Raw genomic sequence first — 22691 nt, 5'->3', positions numbered from 1 at the left:
GATCAAAGCTTACCGCCGCGTCTGAAGCGAAAGTGACACTAACCCGGTTGCTCAGTCGGGCTGTTCGGGACCGCCGAATGAAATTGTGGCATCTTGAACAGCTTACAGGACATCGGGAGGGACCTTACCTGCCTCCTCGGTGTCTGCTCCGTGACGGGATCCCCTGCATGGCCGGCGCTCTCCTTCGTCGTCGCGCACGCCGTCCCGTCATCCAATAGGAGCAGCATGCGTAGCAGCGTGCGTATCGACGTGATGGGTCCGGAGCGGCGGGGACACATGAGTATTACCTCCTATACCAGTGGTCTTCAACCTGCGGACCTCCAGATGTTGCAAAACTACAACTCCTGGTTGAAGGTTCAGAATCTTTTTTTTCTAGATTTTCATGCTTTAAAACTGGGTGCGTCTTATATGCCGGAGCATCTTATATGGCAAAAAATATGGTATATATATATATATATATATATATATACACAAATCCACAACATCAACACCATAAGACTCCAAGATATAACTCTACCACTGGGTTTGTTTTACAAGAAAATGGCAAATAACGAACGTTACTATCATAAGATGACTGGAGCGAGAAACAAACACCAGACCCTCCTGTTCCAAAGCCATATTGGGGGACCCATTTTTGATCTTTGCTTTTGGGCCTCTTCTCTTCTGACTCTAACTCTAGTTATAAGGAAATATATTAAGTAGAGGGGTTCCCTAGTAGAAGGTTAAAATGGTCTGAAATGGAGAAATTAACTAAGTAAATAATAATGTACAAATGTGCAAGACGCAACATGATGTATAAGGATATAACACAATAAAGCTGTCGGGAAGGCTAAAGCCACCTCCATTACTTTACCTACAATACCTATGGGGCTTTCTGTAACAATACCATGAAACCCACTTTAAGTAACATAGAACAAATTTATTTGTTAAATGGTCTGAAGATATAGGACTGGTTTATTCATTTGACCTCTTAAAAGAGTGATAAATGGCTTACATACATAAGCTATAAAATCCCCAAAACCTGATCCATCCCACATGTCCTCCACAATTCTAATGCTTTCCACATGATCTTTCAGTCCCGTGCACCTTTTTAGCTTAGTTGTTTCATTTATGAGCTGTGTCCCCAAATGCAAGGTGAATTAACAATTTGATCACAGATGGAACGTATTTATTCAATGTGAATAGAGCCCTATAACATACACGGCTGTATTTCTTACATCATCATTTGGTAGCATGGCTTCTATAGTGGAGCTTATGGTATTTAGTCCATTCAGAATTCTATTATCTTGACATGTATTCAGACTTAAATTAAATGCACTAATTCCTTTCTTCACACCTTTCATAGAAATAGATGACACCCTCAGCTTTTGTATATAAAACCAACAAATGAAGTAATATATGTGCTTCTTGGCGAACGTGCATCCAGCAGTCTATTCAACAGATCTGTCATCTTTATAGTTCAGGGGACAATATCTTAATGTTGCCAGGGCAACCCTGGCTGGAGTAGAGTAGTCACCTGACAACTGTCATAGACACAGCAGGTTGCTATTACTTTAAGCCGTATTGCTAAGAAAAAGTAATACTGCAAACATATTCCCAGCCTGTATGCAGACAGACTCCCAATGTAATTCCTTGCCATCGTTTCACAGCTCCGAACTGTTCTTCCCATTCCTCCTGAATCTACACACTTTTCTGACTTTTCCTAATTTGCGGCACAAAAATAATTGCAGATCACATAATTGGAGTATTTCTGTTCATCAATGTTTTTTCAGCACTATTTAGAATGTATTAGAATGAAGGTTACACATTTCTATAGCTCCACGAGCGCAGTGTTATTAAAGCATCAGCCTTACAAATGCAGCTGTCACTTTGTTTTTTAATATTTTTCAACTTTTGCAACTAACAAAACAGCACAGGACTTTTTTCTTTTCTCATTTAACAAACAACAAACATGTTAAGTAAAACTGTTGAGAGTGTAAAAGTACAGCGATGGTTTCTATGAACCCCATAACAAAACCCCAAATAAAATGTTAGTATTACTAGTGTTCCCTGCAGCAGTGGGAAACCAAGGATGAAACCTGTATATTCATGAAAACTTTTGTAGGTAACGGCTATGTTACATACACTGTTCAAAAAAATTAATAAAGGGAACACTAAGATAACACATACTAGATCTGAATGAATGAATGAATGAACTAATCGTATGAAATACTTTCGTCTTTTACATAGTTGAATGAGCTGACATCAAAATCACACAAAAATTATCAAGTGGAAAACCACACTACAGGCTGATCCAACTTTGATGTAATGTCCTTAAAGAGGTTGTGCGCTGCCCTTCTTTTCGGAGCTCCGCACTCAGCGTCCGGAAGTTCATTACTCCGAACGCTGTGTGCGGGCTTCCGTGTTCGCGGCCGTCACGCCCACCCCTCTACCAAAGTCTATGGGAAGGGGGCTTGACAGCGGAACACGGAAGCCCGCACACAGCGTTCAGAGTAATGAACTTCCAGACGCTGCGTGCGGAGCTCCGAAAGGAAGGGCAGCACACAACCCCTTTAAAACAAGTCAAAATGAGGCTCAGTAGTGTGTGTGGCCTCCACGTGCCCGTATGACCTCCTTACAAAGTCTGGGCATACTCCTGATGAGGTGGCGGATGGTCTCCTGAGGGATGTCCTCCCAGACCTGGACTAAAGCATCCGCCAACTCCTGGAGAGTCTGTGGTGCAACGTGGCATTGGTGGATGGAGTGAGACATGATGTCCCAGATGTGCTCAATCGGATTCAGGTCTGGGGAATGGGCAGGCCAGTCCATAGCATCAATGCCTTCCTTTTTCAGGAACTGCTGACACACTCCAGCCACATGAGGTCTAGGATTTTCTTGCATTAAGAGGAACCCAGGGCAAACCGCACCAGCATATGGTCTCACAAGGGGTCTGATGATCCCATCTCGGTACCTAATGGCTACCTCTGGCAAGCACATGGAGGGTTGTGTGGCCCCCACACAGAAATGCCACCCCACACCATTACTGACCCACCGCCAAACCGTTCATGCTGGAGGATGTTACAGGCAGCAGAGCGTTCTCCATGGTGTCTCCAGACTCTGTCACATGTGAAACTGATTTCATCTGTGAAAAGCACAGGGCGCCAGTGGCTATTTACCAATCTTGGTGTTCTCTGGCAAATGGCAAATTTCCTGCACGGTGTTGGGCTGTAAGCACAACCCCCACCTGTGGATGTTGGGCCCTCATACCACCCTCATGGAGTCGGTTGCTGACCGTTTGAGTGAACGCATGCACATTTGTAGCCTGCCGGAGGTCATTTTGCAGGGCTCTGGCAATGCTCCTCCTGCTCCTCCTTGCACAAAGGACCGAGGTAGCCATCCTGCTGCTGGGTTGTTGCCCTCCTACCGCCTCCTTCACGTCTCCTAATGTACTGGCCTGCCTCCTGGTAGCGTCTCCATGCTCTGGACACTATGCTGACAGACACAGCAAACCTTCTTGCCACAGCTCGCATTGATGTTCCATCCTGGATGAGCTGCACTACCTGAGCCACATGTGTGGGCTGTAGACTCCGTCTCATGCTACCACTAGAGTGAAAGCCCCGCCAGCATTCAAAAGTGACCAAAACATCAGCCAGGAAGCATAGGAACTGATAAGTGGTCTGTGGTCACCACCTGCAGAACCACTACTTTATTGGGGGTGTCTTGCTAATTGCCTATAATTTCCACCTGTTGTCTGTTCCATTTGCACAACAGCATGTGAAATTGATTGTCAATCAGTGTTGCTTCCTGAGTGGACAGTGGGATTTCACAGAAGCGTGATTGACTTGGAGTTACATTGTGTTGTTTAAGTGTTCCCTTTATTTTTTGAGCAGTGTATTTACAATGTTACAGAGAACAGCTGAAAAAAGACACATCTCCTTCATATTCAACCAAAGAGGGTAATGGATAAAGGGAAGGAGTATGGGTAAAGGGACGGGATGTGATACTACATTTCTACATATGTTAATATGTAGAAATGTTCTTAATGTTTCTTTTTTTCTAGGAATGTATCTAACCCTGTTTTGAAGCCCCCAACTGTTTAAGCTGTAACTAGTTCCTCCGGTGGACTAAATTCCCTGTTCCTACAAGAAGGCCTGTCACCCCTGGAGGCTAAAACTTTTTTTTCTACAGGTGGAGTGAATGCCCCTTGTCTTTCGAGAGGATTTTTACCAGGAACCGTTTTTTCCCATATATTTTGTATAAGTTTATCATATCCCCCTTAAATTTTTTTTATTCTTTTAATCTTTCCTCACAGCTAAGATGTTTCATGTCCTTTATTAGTTTATTTGGGCATCTCTTTATCCTTTCCAGCTCTATAACAAATGAACCGATGCCCAAAACTAAACAGCATTCTCCAGGTGCAGCCATACCAATGCTTTATAAAGGGGTAGTATTGTGTTACTCTCCCAAGAGTCAATTTTTTTTATATATCTATATATATATATATATGATGATATCCTGCTGGCCTTAGAAGCAGCTGTCTGACATTGCATGCTATTCTGTAGTCTATGATGTACACACAGATTCTTCTCTACCAGTGACTTTCCCAGTTTTACTCCCCCTTGGACATATGATGCATGCAGGTTATGATTATGACTCTATAACTGGTCTATAGTTACCTGGGAAAGATCTAGAGCTCTTTGTGAAAATATTAAACCAGTATTATCAACCAAATAGGCCTATATTGTGCTGTGCTATAGACTCAACGATCAGCTGCCAAGCGAGCAAATGGCCATTCGGTGGCTGATCGCATTGTCTTGGCTGGACAAAAAATCACTGTTATCTTCTGACACATTGCCCACAATAAATTGGGGATTTTTTGTTGACAATGATGAAGACCCACACATATGATCCCGCTATCATTTATGTAGCCCTGCCTGCTTTATAGTTGAGCAATATAAGGTTCATTAAACAACCACCATCTATTACATTTGTGTTCATACAGGGAACGGGGTCAGGCTGCCTAAAAATGCCCTTAACCTAAAATTAGCTACAAAGATCAAACAATCTAGGCTGAATGGAATTATGAGTCCCCCAGTCCGTCTTTTTGGTAATATCTATTAGAGAGAAACCTTTTACCTATGGTAGACTGAGTGGCTTATGGCATAACTTGATTTTAGCATCTATTTCTGAAGCACCTGCCTATTGTAGATCAGCTGATATCTAGGCATTATATGACCTGATTTTTTATCAAGTAAGTTATTGTCACGATTCGGCTTCCAGGTAGTGGATCCTCTGTGTCAGCGAGGGATTGGCGTGGACCGTGCTAGTGGACCGGTTCTAAGAGGCTACTGGTTTTCACCAGAGCCCGCCGCAAAGCGGGATGGTCTTGCTGCGGCAGTAGCAACCAGGTCGTATCCACTAGCAACGGCTCTACCTCGCTGACTGCTGAGAAGGCGTGGGACAGAAGGACTAGACAGAGGCAAGGTCAGACGTAGCAGAAGGTCGGGGGCAGGCGGCAAGGTTCGTAGTCAGGATGGGTAGCAGAAGTTCAGGTACACAGGCTTTGGACACACTAAACGCTTTCACTGGCACAAGGCAACAAGATCCGGCAAGGGAGTGCATGGGAGGAGGTCAGATAAAGGCAGGGAGCAGGTGGAAGCCAATTAAGCTAATTGGGCCAGGCACCAATCATTGGTGCACTGGCCCTTTAAGTCTCAGAGAGCTGGCGCGCGCGCGCCCTAGAGAGCGGAGCCGCGCGCGCCAGCACATGACAGCAGGGGACCGGGACGGGTAAGTGACCTGGGATGCGATTCGCGAGCGGGCGCGTCCCGCTGTGCGAATCGCATCCCCAACGGCCATGACAGTGCAGCGCTCCCGGTCAGCGGGACCGACCGGGGCGCTGCAGGGAGAAAGACGCCGTGAGCGCTCCGGGGAGGAGCGGGGACCCGGAGCGCTAGGCGTAACAGTACCCCCCCCCTTAGGTCTCCCCTTCTCTTTGTCCGGTAACTGCCTCCCCTGGGATGAGGACACCGGGAAGGAATGGAGGGTTTCCTCAACGGCAGGCAGTACAGCAGGAGTGGGAATGGGGAGGGAGGGCAGAGGGCGAGGCCTGGCACGGGGCAGTGTGACACCAGGACGGGGGCCATGGGGAGGCACAGAGGCTTGCCTGACGGGACTGGGAGGGGGGGAGAGGCACTTCCTGTGGCAGGCAGAGTCCCAGTTCCTGATCTCCCCGGTGGTCCAATCAATGGTGGGGGAATGAAGCCGGAGCCAAGGCAGACCGAGGAGGACCTCAGAGGTACAGTTGGGGAGAATGAAGAACTCAATCCTCTCAAGGTGGGGTCCAATAGACATGAGGAGGGGCTCTGTGCGGTAACGCACGGTGCAGTCCAATCTGGCTCCGTTGACCGCGGAAATGTAGAGCGGCTTGACGAGACGGGTCACCGGGATGCTGAATTTATTAACAAACGACTCCAAAATAAAATTTCCAGAGGCACCGGAGTCCAAGCAGGCCACGGCTGAGAGGGAGGAGTTGGCTGAAGAAGAAATCCGCACGGGTACCGTGAGACGTGGAGGAGCAGACTTGGAACCAAGAGACGCCACACCCACGTGAGCTGGGTGCGTGCGTGCGTTTCCCAGGCGTGGAGGACGGATAGGGCAATCCACCAAGAAATGCTCGGTACTGGCACAGTAAAGACAGAGATTTTCTTCTCTACGGCGATTCCTCTCTTCCTGGGTCAGGCGAGACCGATCCACTTGCATGACCTCCTCGGCGGGAGGCCCAGGCGAAGACTGCAAAGGATGCTGTGGGAGAGGTGCCCAGAGATCTAAGTCTTTTTCCTGGCGGAGCTCTTGGTGTCGCTCAGAAAAACGCATGTCAATGCGGGTAGCCAAATGGATGAGTTCTTGGAGGTTGGCAGGAATCTCTCGTGCGGCCAGCACATCCTTGATGCGACTGGATAGGCCTTTTTTAAAGGTCGCGCAGAGAGCCTCATTATTCCAGGATAGTTCAGAAGCAAAAGTACGGAATTGTATGGCGTACTCGCCAACGGAAGAATTACCCTGGACCAGGTTCAACAGGGCAGTCTCGGCAGAAGAAGCTCGGGCTGGCTCCTCGAAGACACTCCGGAGTTCAGCGAAGAAGGCCTGGACTGTGGCTGTGGCAGGATCATTGCGGTCCCAGAGCGGTGTGGCCCAAGACAAGGCCTTTCCTGAAAGAAGGCTTACTACGAACGCCACCTTAGACCGTTCTGAAGGAAACAAGTCCGACAACATCTCCATATGCAGGGAACACTGAGACAAAAATCCACGGCAGAGTTTAGAGTCCCCATCAAATTTGTCCGGCAGGGACAAGCGGAGGTTAGGAGCGGCCACTCGCTGCGGAGGAGGTGCAGGAGCTGGCGGAGGAGATGGTTGCTGCTGTAGCAGAGGCAGAAGTTGCTGTAACATGGCGGTCAACTGCGACAGCTGCTGTCCTTGTTGGGCAATCTGCTGCGATTGCTGAGCGACCACCGTGGGAAGATCAGCGAGACTTGGCAGCGGCACCTCAGCGGGATCCATGGCCGGATCTACTGTCACGATTCGGCTTCCAGGTAGTGGATCCTCTGTGTCAGCGAGGGATTGGCGTGGACCGTGCTAGTGGACCGGTTCTAAGAGGCTACTGGTTTTCACCAGAGCCCGCCGCAAAGCGGGATGGTCTTGCTGCGGCAGTAGCAACCAGGTCGTATCCACTAGCAACGGCTCTACCTCGCTGACTGCTGAGAAGGCGTGGGACAGAAGGACTAGACAGAGGCAAGGTCAGACGTAGCAGAAGGTCGGGGGCAGGCGGCAAGGTTCGTAGTCAGGATGGGTAGCAGAAGTTCAGGTACACAGGCTTTGGACACACTAAACGCTTTCACTGGCACAAGGCAACAAGATCCGGCAAGGGAGTGCATGGGAGGAGGTCAGATAAAGGCAGGGAGCAGGTGGAAGCCAATTAAGCTAATTGGGCCAGGCACCAATCATTGGTGCACTGGCCCTTTAAGTCTCAGAGAGCTGGCGCGCGCGCGCCCTAGAGAGCGGAGCCGCGCGCGCCAGCACATGACAGCAGGGGACCGGGACGGGTAAGTGACCTGGGATGCGATTCGCGAGCGGGCGCGTCCCGCTGTGCGAATCGCATCCCCAACGGCCATGACAGTGCAGCGCTCCCGGTCAGCGGGACCGACCGGGGCGCTGCAGGGAGAAAGACGCCGTGAGCGCTCCGGGGAGGAGCGGGGACCCGGAGCGCTAGGCGTAACAGTTATCTTTTGAGTCTCATCCATCTGATAGTATTCACCATTAATAAAACTATCCTTAAAGGAGTAGTGTAGTGAAAGATAACTTTGGATAGGGGATAAGTTATAGATCACGGGGGGTCCGACTGCTAGGACCCCCACGATCTCCTGAACGGGGCCCCGGCAGTCTGCCGGAACCAGCCGTTCTGACCCCCTATGGGATGCATGGAGGGGGCATGTCGGCCGCCACTCCGAGCGGGGGTCGGCACGCCCCCTTTCAGCAGACTGGCAGGGCCCCGTTCAGGAGATCCCGGAACCCCCCCCCCCCCCCCCCGCGATCTATAACTTGTCTCCTAACCTTTGGATAGGGGATAAGTTATCTTCCACTACACTAAAACTTTAATGTGTTGACTGTATTATGTTTCTACAGATGATAAGCTAAGGTAATAGAAAACAATACCTGCCCTCTATGTCTAATATATGGAAAGTAAAGCAATGAAAAACAATGCACTAAATACAATTTATTCAAGTGTCTTGTTATTCATAAATAGGTACATTGGAATATAAAGTGGCTTTGAGGAAAAAAAGGCACAGGACCACATAGTGGTAGGTCATACATAAATCAGGTAATGAGAGAGTTAATATGAGAGCTTCCTCACCAGTGCAAAGGAACAGACAAAACCTTGTAAGGTGGTACAAGCAACCTACACTAGAGATGGCAGATGATAAAAAGAATAAGACCATTACCACAGCACATACAAAGCAACTAAGCCATGACATGAGCAAACGTTCCAGACAAGTGTGATCTCGTTTATCAGGTCATTTGATTGGGAGCTCGGTTGTGCAGCGCTTTTCTTTACATACATATGTAGAAATAACTGCAATCCTATCAGCTGGTTATTCAGAAAATGGCAGTTCTGAGCATATTCAACAAGCATGCAACAGCCTGAAAATATCAAAAAGCTCTCAGAGTAAAAGGTTGTGTCTTCATCACACTCTTGGAAGCCAGCAGGCTGGTACGTATCTCACTGTGCTTGAAGCGCTCCTGTGCAATATGAATCATTAAAGAGTCAGCTTAGAGGAATCAAACTGCCTGCAATTACCATATTAGCATCACTTTGCACATACCCTTACGAGCGTGGTTCTTTTTTTTTTTTTTTTCGTGGTTGCGCTCAGGCTGCTGTCACTGTTTGTCTTGTTATCAAAGACTCACCAAAGCATTGCACTGCATTTTTGATAGCTACCATTCCTGCAGCTGTTTCCTCTACACTGGAATGACAGCCGTGCTTCCTACAGTCTCTATCACAGATTTAAAGGCAAATGCACTGATAAGAAAAGATTGAGTGAAATAAGAATTAAACTTTCTAAAGTCTGGCTGTGTAATATTCACATTTAGATATGCACATATCTGCTGTTTGAAATGGTAATCTGCTGCTGGAAAAGCTATTACTTTATCTGTAATTGTGTTATGCACTTTAATATTAAAATGCTGCAGACTGCCGACGAATAGTCTATTACACAATTCTACCCGGATTGAAGGTTTTCGGAAGAAAAAGGCCTCCAGAAAAAGGAAAATATCACGGGTGAATATAAGTCTTTCATTCGTCCTCTTCTGTCACACTGTCAAGCATTCTGTTCAGCGATCTAACTTTTCCCTTTTCTAGGGAATTTGAGTGACAACTATGGCTGCCATTACCGTTCCCACAAGCTTTTCATCCAGATGGTCTAGATACCTGAACCAAAAATCTGTCTCTCTAATCTGCTATACAGATGTTAAGGATCTATAATGACCTAATAGTAATGACTTGTGGTCAAAAAGACACCCAACGCTGAGGTCATAGTCGCAATAACTCATCAATTTTAGAGGAATTAAAGAGGTTTTCCAGGATGCAGCAAAGGTGTTCTTGCTCCATGGTAATCCACTTTCACATTGCTATGGTCTTGGAGGGGATTATGGGGGGGGGGGCGGGAGGAGAGGTACTATTGTGTTGTGACACCGGTCATTGCATGCATGGACAGCTTCACCCACAAGCAATTATGATACACTTCTGTCCCCTTGTCTCTGAAGTGGAGTGTCGGGAAGCAAGGAAAGATAATACTGCTCCATCTTACGGTATTTATTGAGATAACACTAATTCATTGCTGATTCAATCATTTATGAAGGCCGAAAAATATTGTTAGTCAGCAACAAATGGCCTCATGTAAAGGGGGGGGGGGGGTACGCAGATAACAATGATGAAATTGAAGGGCCATACAAACTACAAACAATCACATGATCATTGGTGTGGCCCTGCCTGCAGTAGGATTGAGTCATGTAATAGGCTACTTAAACAATTGCCCATCTACTTGTCTGTGATCATTTACAAACATGTGTTGGCCTGTCTAGAAATGCTCTAAGTCTTGTTGCCGGCTCTCAGAATTTTCTGAATTTCTATAAATTTTAGCCATTAATCAAAAGTAAATTGATGCACTTTGCCTTGGTCTCTTTGTATGAAAAGTGAAACACTGGGCCTAATTTACTAAGCTGAAACCGACCAGTTTTTGTCGGGTTATTTTGGCGCAGAGTGTCTGAGACATGTCTGCACCGGTCTGCGCCAGTGCGCAACAGTGTGCACCAGGAAAATCTGACAAACCCGACATTGCACTGTGAAATGCCAAAAAAGGGGCATGGTCTGTCGCAAAGGGGTGTGGCCAGCTCAAAAAGGGGCATGGTTTCACAACCCGGCCTATTTACTATTGAATTCACAGAACATCCTGTGGATAAATGTCTGGGAATTTCCACCTAGAAAAAGCTGGTCAGAAAATGTTCCCAATTTTACCCCATGGTAAATAGAGAGGAATCCTGCAAGTCTGAAACAACATTTCCCACTAGTAAAACCCGACACTCTTAGTAAATGAGGCCCAATATCTCCATTATTTTATAACAACACAATGAGCTAATACAGAATCAGGTTACTACCTAAAATGTCACAGTAGTGAGCTGGCATTTCAGTGACAAGAAAGCATCTAGTAACTATTTATTTATCACGTATGTCAAACTGTGTACACGATATATAATGTCACCTAAACACTGCTAAGAAGTCTAGGAATTGGTAGTAGTATGCGAATTTAGTATAGACCCTAATATCATGTATGCATAGCATTACAAGGATGGAGTTATACAGATATACTGTATGCATAAAATGAAGTCATTACTGTAACCAGAGTATTTGTACCACTCAAAAAAAAACATTGCTATATATAATGTGTGCTCTAGTTTCAGCAGTAATAAAATGGCAGGTCTATTTTGTTTATCTTTCTTTATAAATCCGCTGATATATTTTTTTTCTAATGATTTCTCTCCCCAATAATACAACGTTTTCAATAGATTTTCAAAAGAATCGAAAGGTTCAATTAAAACAAGTTATATGGTCAAAGAAATCCACTAAGAACATTGTATTTTCTCCAGATCATTTATGTGGAATGACCTCCTAGTGTCCATAAAGAAATTTTTACCCGTTGTCTTCTGGAATATTTTGGCACATTACATGAGGCTTTATCATACTCCATAAAGTCTTGAATGTTTTACGTACCAAATATGAAGTAGTGGGACCATCCATAAAAATTGCTTTATACCCTAAGCCAACATGAACAAATTGGCTTTTAGTATTGGACATGGTGCCACTTTATTTCCCTTTGGGATGGCATAGACATAAAAATCTAAATTGATTAAAAGTCACATTAGATTTATAACCAAGAATAAGATGCCTTTTCTATAGTCTTTTATCACTTAAACATCTGAAAAGAGATTGACATTCATTAGTTAAGGGTGAGCTGTTTTTGGCACTTACTCTTCTACAGTACAGAAAGGTATTCTACTAACAGTGCTTATGGCACAGAACTACTGTAGATCACCTGTATACATACAATGAATGAGCACATGCCCCACTGCATGCCCCATTCCAACACTAAACATGAAGACCAGGGGCTCCTTCCGTCCATGGGCCTTTTGTGCCGAAAAGTTGTCCAGCCTTAATATTCTATGATGCTCTCCAACACAATGTCACATTCATAAACATCCCATAACTGTTTATTTATCATACGTTTAGCCAGCTATGTATAATGTATACATAGAATCTTGCATACACAGTTCTGACAAGTCATATCATTAAATATATTTGTGTAAATGCCAATACAGCTAGTTGTGACAGGAGAGTTTAGTTTATCAGAGGTACTCTCATACAATGAGTTTAGTCTGACTTTATTAATGTCATGTTACAGTCTACTTATGTGACAATTTCAGCAATACTGTCCATAAGGACCAGATGCCTATATTTGCCCAAACGCTGCTTGTGTTATCTGAAAACCCAAACTTTGGTGTTCTACATTGCATTCTTATATGTGCCTGTTTCATCATCTGTTTCTCCACAATCAGCATTATCCAATTGTATACATCTACAGATGAGCTGAGATCTCACTACAGCTGATGAGATCTATTAGACATCATGTTTTAGTAAGAAAAGGAAGCTCACACAGTACAGTGGTTCAGTCAGTTTAGTATGGGCAGGTCCAACATAATGAGGAAAAGATTAGTAGAGAGGGTCCAGCTCCTGGGTAGAAGTATCCAATAAAACTTAACCTTTAATGGCAACTATTAAAACATGGAAATTCGCCACTAGGTGGCAAGTGACATGTCACTTAAAACAAAAGAGGGGTGAAACACCGACGCGTTTCGAGCAGTTGCTCTTAATCATGTCCATGACTAAGAGCAACTGCTCGAAACGCATCGGCGTTTCACCCCTCTTTTGTTTTTAAGTGACATGTCACTTGCCACCTAGTGGCGAATTTCCATGCTTTAATAGTTGCCATTAAAGGTTAAGTTTTATTGGATACTTCTACCCAGGAGCTGGACCCTCTCTACTAATCTTTTCCTCAGTTCCACGGGGAGTGGCGGCTCCCTGCCTCCGTGCTCCGGGACTATTGCCTGATGCTTGACACATATGGACTTTGGTGAGCTGATCTATTTCTTTGTGTTTCTCAGGTCCAACATAATGCCAGATTACCAGATATGTGTAAATAGTATGCCTCCAGGTATTGTCTGGTCTTTACCTTCTAGTTCCATAAAGGACATAAGAGGTTGCTTCCTGTTGCCAACATAATGGCCATTGTTTACTATTGCAAACCCGACATATTTTGTTTTGCACCAGATTCTGTCACATTGTTCTGTCACAGGTTTTGCACCAGATTCTGTCACATTGCGCCAGAAATTCTGTCTGCACCAGAATTTGTGCCAGAATTGAAAAAAACCTGACGTACTTTCCATTTTACTAAGAAAACCCCAAAAGGGGCATGGCCCTTGGGTAAAGGGGGCATGGTCACTAAAAAGGGGCGTGTTCCCGAAATTTTTACTAAAGGTTTCCCCAGAAAATGTGATGGATTTGAGCTGAGGAAAACCCTACAGATCAGAGCATGTGTAAAAAAAGCAAAATGTAGGGAAAGTGGAGAATATAGAGAAACATTAGTAAATACCATGGAAAAGAAATTTAGGGAATTATAACCCACAAAGAAACCTACACAACACTCTTAGTAAATCAGGGCCAATATGTCCAATCATTTTGTTACTGTGTCTGGAAATTAAGACTATTATAGTGGAGCACTGGAGATGTTTCATATTGTAAAAACTTGTTTCCAAAAAGCCATGTATAACATAAGAATTAAATCTTTATTGGTTTAGTTTTTGGGACCCAAAGGTCATTTTGCCTGATGGGCTTTCAAAGTATTTATTTATAACATAATACATATCATATGGTGAATATAAGCATGATAAATATTTCACTGGTTTACCTTTTTAAAACAAATGTCATGACAATGGAAAACATGTTACACTACATTGATACACATGGCTTGAGACAATATATGGTTGAAATTAATCTTAACCCTATAAAATATTTCCCCACTGTGAGCCATGCAACATGTAATCCATGGGGAAAAAAATGCTTAAACTTGGATGGTCATTCGATGGTCACCCCTTTGTAAGTCACTGAAAGAGATACGTGCATCTTGTTTGTGCCTTAAATGTTTTTCCAGTCCTGCGAGCTGCAGCTGGTGCTCTTTCTACAAAACCCCAATGATCCCATGCTAAATAGGTGATGTATTAAAACACTAAACAGGAACCTAGGAACCTACTTTTTTTTATATATATCATTCTGTTTAATGGCTATGGGCACCTTTAAATGTGTTTGTATTTATTCCTGAGTTGTACTTGATTATGGTGCCTAACACTTTCACCATTATTATCAAACAGCAAAACAAGTAGAGATATAAAAAGGGAATTAAACATAAGGCATACAACATATAAAAAATATCAATAAATGTATGATTGTATTGAAATCCTTTATAATGTAGTAGTAAAATAACAATAGGTTAAAGAGAATCTGTAACATTTATAATACAGTCTAATCAGTAGACAGTTTGTTATAGAGCAGGAGAAACTGAGCAGATTGATATACTAGATAGTATATTTACAAATCTGAAAATCCTGACATGTTTGTTTCCAAAAATTTGGTTCATCAGGGGTGCAAAAAAAGTTAGGTAAGTAACTATTGCCTGGTGGTGATAACAGTCAGGACTCACCCCCAAGGCATAGATTATGACGTCTCACATGGATGGTAAGGTGTCATCATCTATGCCTCAGGGTTGCTGACTGTGATTACCAACAGGCTTTGGTTACCTATCTGATTCATTTCTGCTCCCCTGATGAAAAACCTTTAGTGGCTTCTTGCAGTATAACAATAGTGAGATAAGAAAAGTCCACAAAGATCTAAAGTTATAGCTTACAATTGAGAGACTTATAAAGGAAGAGCCAACCACAGGAAATAATATTCCTTTTACCTTCCAAGAGTTTGATGAATCTCAGTATAGTTTTGGCCTCAGTGTAGTTGTTTTCCTTGCCCATAGTTTTATAAATGTCTCCTGCTGTCCTGTCTTATTCACCTCTAATGTGTAACACTTGAAATCTGCAGCTTCATTCTACAAGAATCAGTAGTTCAGACACTTTGATACAAGAGAAGGGATCAATATGTGTAAGACGAACAGAGCACAGAATAAGTGCCTTGATGTTATTTCTATAATTAAGCTGGGGATAGTGTTGTGACTATTTATTAAGAAAAAAAGGAACCAATAAAATAAATAAATAGAGTACTGGATACAGAAAGAGGAACCAATGAACAAAAATATAAAGTTACTACTGCGTCTTGTTGCTGCAACCTAATAACTCTTCAACCATTATAAAGCATGCCATGCATTCAGAATGCCAGTCATCTATCAGTCATGTCATATAATATGGGGAGGGTTTTTATTCTAGGCCAGTTAAATGGGTACTCCGGTGGAACACTTTTTTTTTTAAATCAACTGGTGCCAGAAATTTAAACAGATTTGTAAATTACTTCTCTTAAAAAATCTTAATCCTTCCAGTACTTAGCTGCTGAATACTACAGAGGAACACAGTGCTCTCTGCTGACATCACGAGCACATTGCTCTCTGCTGACATCTCTGTCCATTTTAGGAACTGTCCAGAGCAGCTTATGTTTGCTATGGGGATTTTCTCCTACTCTGGTCAGTTCTTAAAATGGATCGATATGTCAGCAGAGAGCACTGTGTTCCAAAAAGAAAATCATTTCTTCTGTAGTATTTGGCAGCAAATAAGTACTGGAAGGATTAGGATTTTTTTAAATAGTTTTTTAAAAGTTATTTACAAATCTTACAATGAAAAAGAGTAGTGTGCACTCACCGCGGGTAAACAGCTGCAGGCCCGAAGTCCGGGATCACCGCGGCATAGACGAAGACGGTAAGGGGCGCTCAGAGGCTATGCCGGCTGTTTCGGACGTAGGAACGTCCTTCTTCCGGCCTCTACGCCGGAAGAAGGACGTTCCTACGTCCGAAACAGCCGGCGTAGCCTCTGAGCACCCCTTACCGTCTTCGTCTATGCTGCGGTGATCCCGGACCTCGGGCCTGCAGCTGTTTACCCGCGGTGAGTGCACGCTACTCTTTTTCATTGTATTGTTTGATACTTTATCTGGTGTGTGCACCCCGCAGGTGCTGCGTTGTTATTTATCGGATCCGGAGGCTGCCTGTGTATACCAGTGGTATCGTATATCTGCATGCTTAAGCTGTACGGTGTGCTCTCTCCTCCTCTAGTGGCTTAAGGTTATTTACAAATCTGTTTAACTTTCTGGCACCAGTTGATAAAAAAAAAAAAAAAATTAAGTTTTCCACCAAGTACCCCTTTAAGATCATATTCTGTAAGTGACCTGAAATATCCTGTAGATTACAAAATATGTAAAGCATCTATATACTTCCTAAAGATTACAAAAACTAACTCACAAAAAAGCCACTCCAAAAGTATTAAGAAAAGGTCCTCTGACGCAAGATGAATTGCACGCATCTCTTATCACTAATAAATTCCATGCATCACTTGCACTGTCCAGGCACCAGACCTACAAACAGATCCAATAGACAAAATAAAGCTAGATCACATAATGAAGTTTCTATTACTTCTTGCCACTGCAAATTGACAACGGTTGAATCAGCATAGAGCTCCCCTGACTATCAGGATGCTAGAGAAGTATAGGTTGTGTTAAACTGGCCAGTCAATGGGAGACCACGCTTCTCTAGCTAAGTTTGCTCACTTTTTAGCAAAGTGGGGAAGACAATGCAGAAGTTTTGCTGGTTACAGCCTTCATAAATTTCCCTTATTATGTACAACACAGAGAAAATGGATTTATAAATAGTTATTACTTTACGTATAATGCTCAAATATACTGTAAAATGAGGTGGTGCACATCAAGATTTAAGTCTACTTATTAAAATGTTAATATATATTTAACCACTAATTCTAAAAGAAAGATTAACAATCTGGATTATTTCTATAATAACAAATTGCATTGGTGCAATAAATTGTGCTTTAGACTCTTTAATAACGACAATGTTCTCTTATAGTGCAGCGAGACACAGGCCTATAAAACTGCTGCTTGATCCTGCTGACCTCCCCATCACTTACGGGGTTAATCAATGCTCGGGTGCTCATGAAGATAAATGGCTGAAGGTATGATCTTCATTGTATATCCCATCCATAAGTAGGGTGGCTTCATGTGAAGAGTTATTTCATTTTAGTTGGTAGATTATGTACATACTTTGTGATGCTTATCAAGGCTATTGATGACCGGTACAGTGAATGAACCGACTTCACGAAGAGTATCTACAAACATTTACACAGGTCAAGTTCACATAAAAGAACAATTTAGTATATGTATTTATTTCTAAAATAATTTAAAAAAAATGCCACATAAGAATAAAACTAAAAAACTGTTCATAATGTATTTTCTTTCATGATTTTCACTAAGGATTAAATACCAACAAACATCATTTTCAATGAAGATTTCATATAATAAGCAGGGGCAAAAAAAAAAAAAAAAGGATAACATTAAGGTTAGGCCAAATCCTGGACACATAGTGATGATGATACTATTATTATCCCAGCATATTAACCACCCCCTTTACCTAGTGTATGGACAGCAAATGATTCTAACAAATCTACTGACACACAAAGGTCAAGTGGAATGGGGAATGTTAACACAAAGTGAGGTTCCATTTGCAATCTCATTATGCAAATGGAGGAATAATTTCATTGTCTGGGTTACAGGGCTGTGAAGCCATGTGGAAGGAAAGTGATTGGTCTGAGTGCCATTATCATTTGACCACATTATATTCACATTTGTGCACGTTTGCGATAGAATATGATGCATAGTTTGTCTTAAACTTTGTAGTAAATATTTTTTAAGCATATAGGCCCAGATTTATCAAAGAATGTCTACGGTAGAGCTATTTTCCCAGGTTTATTTGGGAGGTGTGTTTGACTATCGTGCATCTTATTTATCAAGAAGGTGCAGCAGGATGATGAATTTTGCGCAGCTCTGCTGTGGTGGGAAAAGCTCTACCACATACACTTTTTCTAGACACTTGTGAGGGAGGGAAGTACACACTTTCCCGGGTCCTGAATTTGGCAGGTTAGGTGTTTTTACTTACTTTCACAGATCTGCCTGGATATTTTTACTTGCATTTTAGACACTACAATTAAATTTGATTGTGGTTTCTAAGGGGTTAAAGCCGGGCATCACCGTGATCGTTGATGTCTTGCATCAGAGATGGGTCCTGGTGGCAGATAGCCACCAGGACCACCCAGCTATGACCCGCGCTCAGCTCCTGATGGCGTGTTATAGAAGGGGAGTGGGACGCTGTTGTCCACAAGAGGTTAAAGGTTGAATTGTGGAAGGTAGAAATTATTCTCACGCCTACTGGTAGATGGTGTAGCTTTGCGCCTAAAAAAGTACCTTTGCGCACAAAATGGCGACTTTGACAAAAGTCGCAAATGATAAGTACGTAACCACTGCATGGGCAAAAAGAGAAAGTTCTACGGGTAGGCAAAAAGAGTAAAATTGTCTACATCAAAAGGCGCATAAAAGTCTCAAAATATGCTGCTTGCGCCTGAACTGCGCCTAATATAGACAAAATAAAATTCTAAAAGCAATGATAAACCTCCCCCATAAGGTCTTATTGCTGCTTGGGCAATGCACCAAAAACTATGATTTTACTGCAACCAGAAAACATGTTATTGGCCATAAAGCAGAATATCCTTTGTAACAGCACAGGAGAAGCTAATTTTAAATTTACCTGCTTCCTCTATGTGCAGTAGTGATGCAATTGAAAACCACTTATATTGTGATATTGCAATGAGTTGCACCAAATTACAGGCTCGGCAATTCTGCACTGAAAAATTATGCTATCCCTGAGCTAACCAGCAACATTTTTCCCATTTTAGATGCTGTGATCAACTATGATGGCGGCATCTAAAGGGCAAATACCAGACATTGATCAGATCGGTAATGTCTAGCATTAGCCGTGGGTCAGATATGAAGCGAGTCAACTCAAGAAGCAATGGGAGCAAGCACAGCAGGTACATGTACGTACTACGTATTCTAGGGGTTTAAAAAAATATACTTTTCTATAAGCTTACAAAAACATAGCAGTTTATACAGAACCAGCACCATTCCTGAACATGGACTGTGCATGGTATAGCAGATTAGCTTTATTAAATTTAAGTCAGGATATTCACAGTACTAACAACAGGATGATGTGCATTGCGGAATTATTTAAAGGTATAAACATTAAAGGAGAACTGTAGTGCAATATAACTTATCCCCTATTCGAAGGATAGGGGATAAGTTTTATTGCACTACAGTTCTCCTTTAAAGGGGTACTTCACTGGAAAACATTTTTTTTTAAATCAACTGATTCCAGAAAGTTAAACAGATTTGTAAATTACTTCTATTTAAAAAATCTTAATCCTTCCGTACTTATCAGCTGCTGTATGCGCCACAGGAACATTTTCTTTTTTAATTTCCTTACCGTCTGACCACAGTGCTCTCTGCTGACACCTCTGTCCATTTTAGGAACTGTCCAGAGCAGGATAGGTTTGCTATGGGGATTTACTCCTACTCTGGACAGTTCCTAACATGGACAGATGTGTCAGCAGAGAGCAGTGTGGTCAGACATAAAATAAATTCAAAAAGAAAAGAACTTCCTGTGGGGCAGACAGCAGCTGATAAGTACTGGAAAAAGAAGTAATTCAATACAAATCTGTTTAACTTTCTGGCACCAGTCGATTAAAAATTTTTTTTTCCAGTGAAGTACCCCTTTAATATATAATTTTTTATAATAGAAGTCAATGGCAGATGGACCCACACAAATTGGTAGGTTTAACACGTTTACATATGAATCTATCTGAAGAAGGCAAAAATGTCACTTTTTGAAAACAATAGATGTCAACTATGTACCGACTGTATAATCTAAAAAGAAGTTTACGGTTTGCATGTGTTGCATCTCTTTTCTCCAGTAACTTTTTGGGTATCCTTACATAGATGTTAGACCTAGAGTAGGAACATAATGAAATGAAGCCTTTGTAATGCCATCAGCCTTGTTTCGTGTTATTTTAATATACAACTAGGCTATTGCCCATTCATTCTGTCATAGAACCTCAATTACACAGGAGGAGTCTCAATATTCAAACATCAAACTCTCACAAAATCAAACAAGAAATTAGTATATAGATTTTCCCTGCAGCTTCAAGGCTGTTCTGTCTGTTAATTTATTGTGAACCGGCGTATTACACATTCAGACAAAATGTCTCATTTTTAACACAGCGGCATGAGCGTAGACGGCAGAAATCACTGCAAAATAAGCTGTCATGTTTTTATGTTCTGTGACGAGATATTCAGTGGCAGAACATGATCTTCAAAGTCTTCTCACCGAATGTTATGGATATTGAAATTATGTGTTTTTACACATTATATCCCTTTTAGTATACATCTCCCTAAAAGGGAGCCACAGTAGGCGCGGCTAAAGAACCTGTTTTTCCACTTTATGTGAGGAAAGTAGGTGGAGCCTAAGCCACAAGGTGGGGCATTAGGGGATAATAGTCTAGTAAATGGCTCTTTTGTGTCTTTTTGAACTTCCTGCAAGAGGGGAGCATCTGCTCCTCAACACCACAGCCTGGGATGGATGGTATATATATATATATATATATATATATATATATATATATATATATATATATATCACTCGGGTAGATTTATGCTAGTTTGCTAAACATAGAGTATGTACTATTGTATTAATTCTTGTATGTATGTTATATTTGGTTTAGCTAATTCGTGTTTTATTAAATGTTATTAGTGATTGTTAATATGGTGGGATACACTGCTGGTACAAGACATTTCTGCCAAAATACCTTGTACAATTATTTCATAGTTGTACAAAACTTAATCAGTGTTTCTGGGTGTTTGCAAACATATTTAGGCCCCATAAATTTAGCCTGTACTTCCTGCTTCCGTTTTATATAGTTGGTGGTCATTTTGGGGACTTTAACAAAGAAAGGACATGGTCGGGGAAGGGGCATGTTTTGTTGTACTCTTATCCTAAAAACTACAATTGGTGTCGTTCACGGGTTTTGTATCAATAAGTGGAGCTGCAGACAGGATTATCACCCTAGAACCCCAACACCGAAGCTCAGTGTTGTGAAACGAGCTGTGCCGGGCACCAGATCCAAAATTATCCAGCACACCAAACAGTTTTCAAACTCCACCAAACAGTTTTATGAACAAAGTTATGTATATGGGGAAGATTTATCAAAACCTATGCAGAGAAAAAGTTTCCCAGTTGCCCATAAAAACTTTTTTTTTACTTTTTTAATTTTTTAAAAGGCCTCTGCAAAATGAAAGAAAGCAATCTGATTGGTTGCTATGGGTAACAAGTCAACTTTTCGTCTGCACAGGTTTTGATAAATCTCCCCCATAGTCTTTGGGATTTTACCTGTGTCTAAAATATTAAAGAAGATTCTGTAGAGCTACAACCCTTGCATGTACAATATATGACTTGGTAAGACCATGTATATCGACACTTAATTTGAAATTCCTATGTACAAGTTGAAAAGGAGAAAAGATATCTTTCTGGTTCAGAATGGGGTCATTTATGGTTATTGTTGCTTTTAAAACTGTGGTTCACACTGTGGTTTTGTCTCCATTTTCCTGTCTCCATTACACAATGTTTGATTAATTCTAGCTGTCTACAAAAACATAGTCAACTACGCTGGTGTGTCCAGCAGAAAAGTATACTATGCAATCCATGTTTTTTATATAATGTTAGTCAATGGGAAATAGATTTTGCTGCATTGCAGCATCTGTTTTTACATATGTTACCATATACTTTTTTCCTTTTCAAGTGTATAAAATGTTAAATATGTGAAACAGAAACAAAAATGCAGTTTGAACCTACCCATGGCTTTTTAGGACCATTGAAAAGGATCCATAAGGAAGTAGGTAACAGAAGCTGTTAAAATAGATTTAACAATATAAACTCAGATATAACGCAAGCTTATGGTCGGGATCAAGAGCGTTAATAGCATCGATCACCAATGTAGTCAGGTTAGATGTTGTATATAAAGGTGTGGACAATTCTCACATGCTGAATACATACAGTGTATGTCTTTGGATCTGTATTTACTGTAGAAAAGGGCATTTCTCTGGATTTGGAAAAGGCAGACTGAGCGTCATTGTTTTTCTTACGTTGAATTAACACTCTTCACACAACAAACAAAAGCAACTTCGTCTTAAATAAAAATAGTCAATCCATGTCCTCTTACTAAAGCTAATGCTACACAATGATTTAGTTTTGTTTTATTTATCTAATTAATTTGACTTTTTAATTGTGTTCAGGTAATAATTAGAGTTACTCTGATTTGATTAGGTGTTTCTAAAATAATCATAGTATTGAAATGTCACCAGGACCTGAGCAGTCATGGGGGCAGGTCCCAATGGCTGCTCACTATACGCACTCACTTAGGTCAGCTGGGCATGCCGGAGGTGCCCAGAC

At 42.2% G+C, this 22691-nt stretch overlaps 1 protein-coding gene and 1 long non-coding RNA gene across 7 annotated transcripts in view; both read right to left on the bottom strand.

The window, feature by feature from the left end:
* The window catches only part of PLXNA4 (plexin A4), an 821522-nt gene that overhangs the window by 539031 nt on the left and 259800 nt on the right, over positions 1–22691 (bottom strand). The gene's annotated exons all lie outside the window — the stretch shown is intronic.
* On the bottom strand, positions 8714–9961 carry LOC130368865 (uncharacterized). The gene is made up of 3 exons (XR_008892590.1): positions 9760–9961; positions 9360–9556; positions 8714–9276 (listed from the first exon to the last, which is right to left on the bottom strand). It is a non-coding gene; the product is annotated as an uncharacterized LOC130368865 (long non-coding RNA).

Source organism: Hyla sarda, chromosome 4, assembly GCF_029499605.1.
Source record: "Hyla sarda isolate aHylSar1 chromosome 4, aHylSar1.hap1, whole genome shotgun sequence".
NCBI classification, from domain to species: domain Eukaryota; kingdom Metazoa; phylum Chordata; class Amphibia; order Anura; family Hylidae; genus Hyla; species Hyla sarda.
The sequence above is the reverse complement of the archived record's forward strand: the minus strand, read 5'-3'. Positions and strand labels throughout refer to the sequence as shown.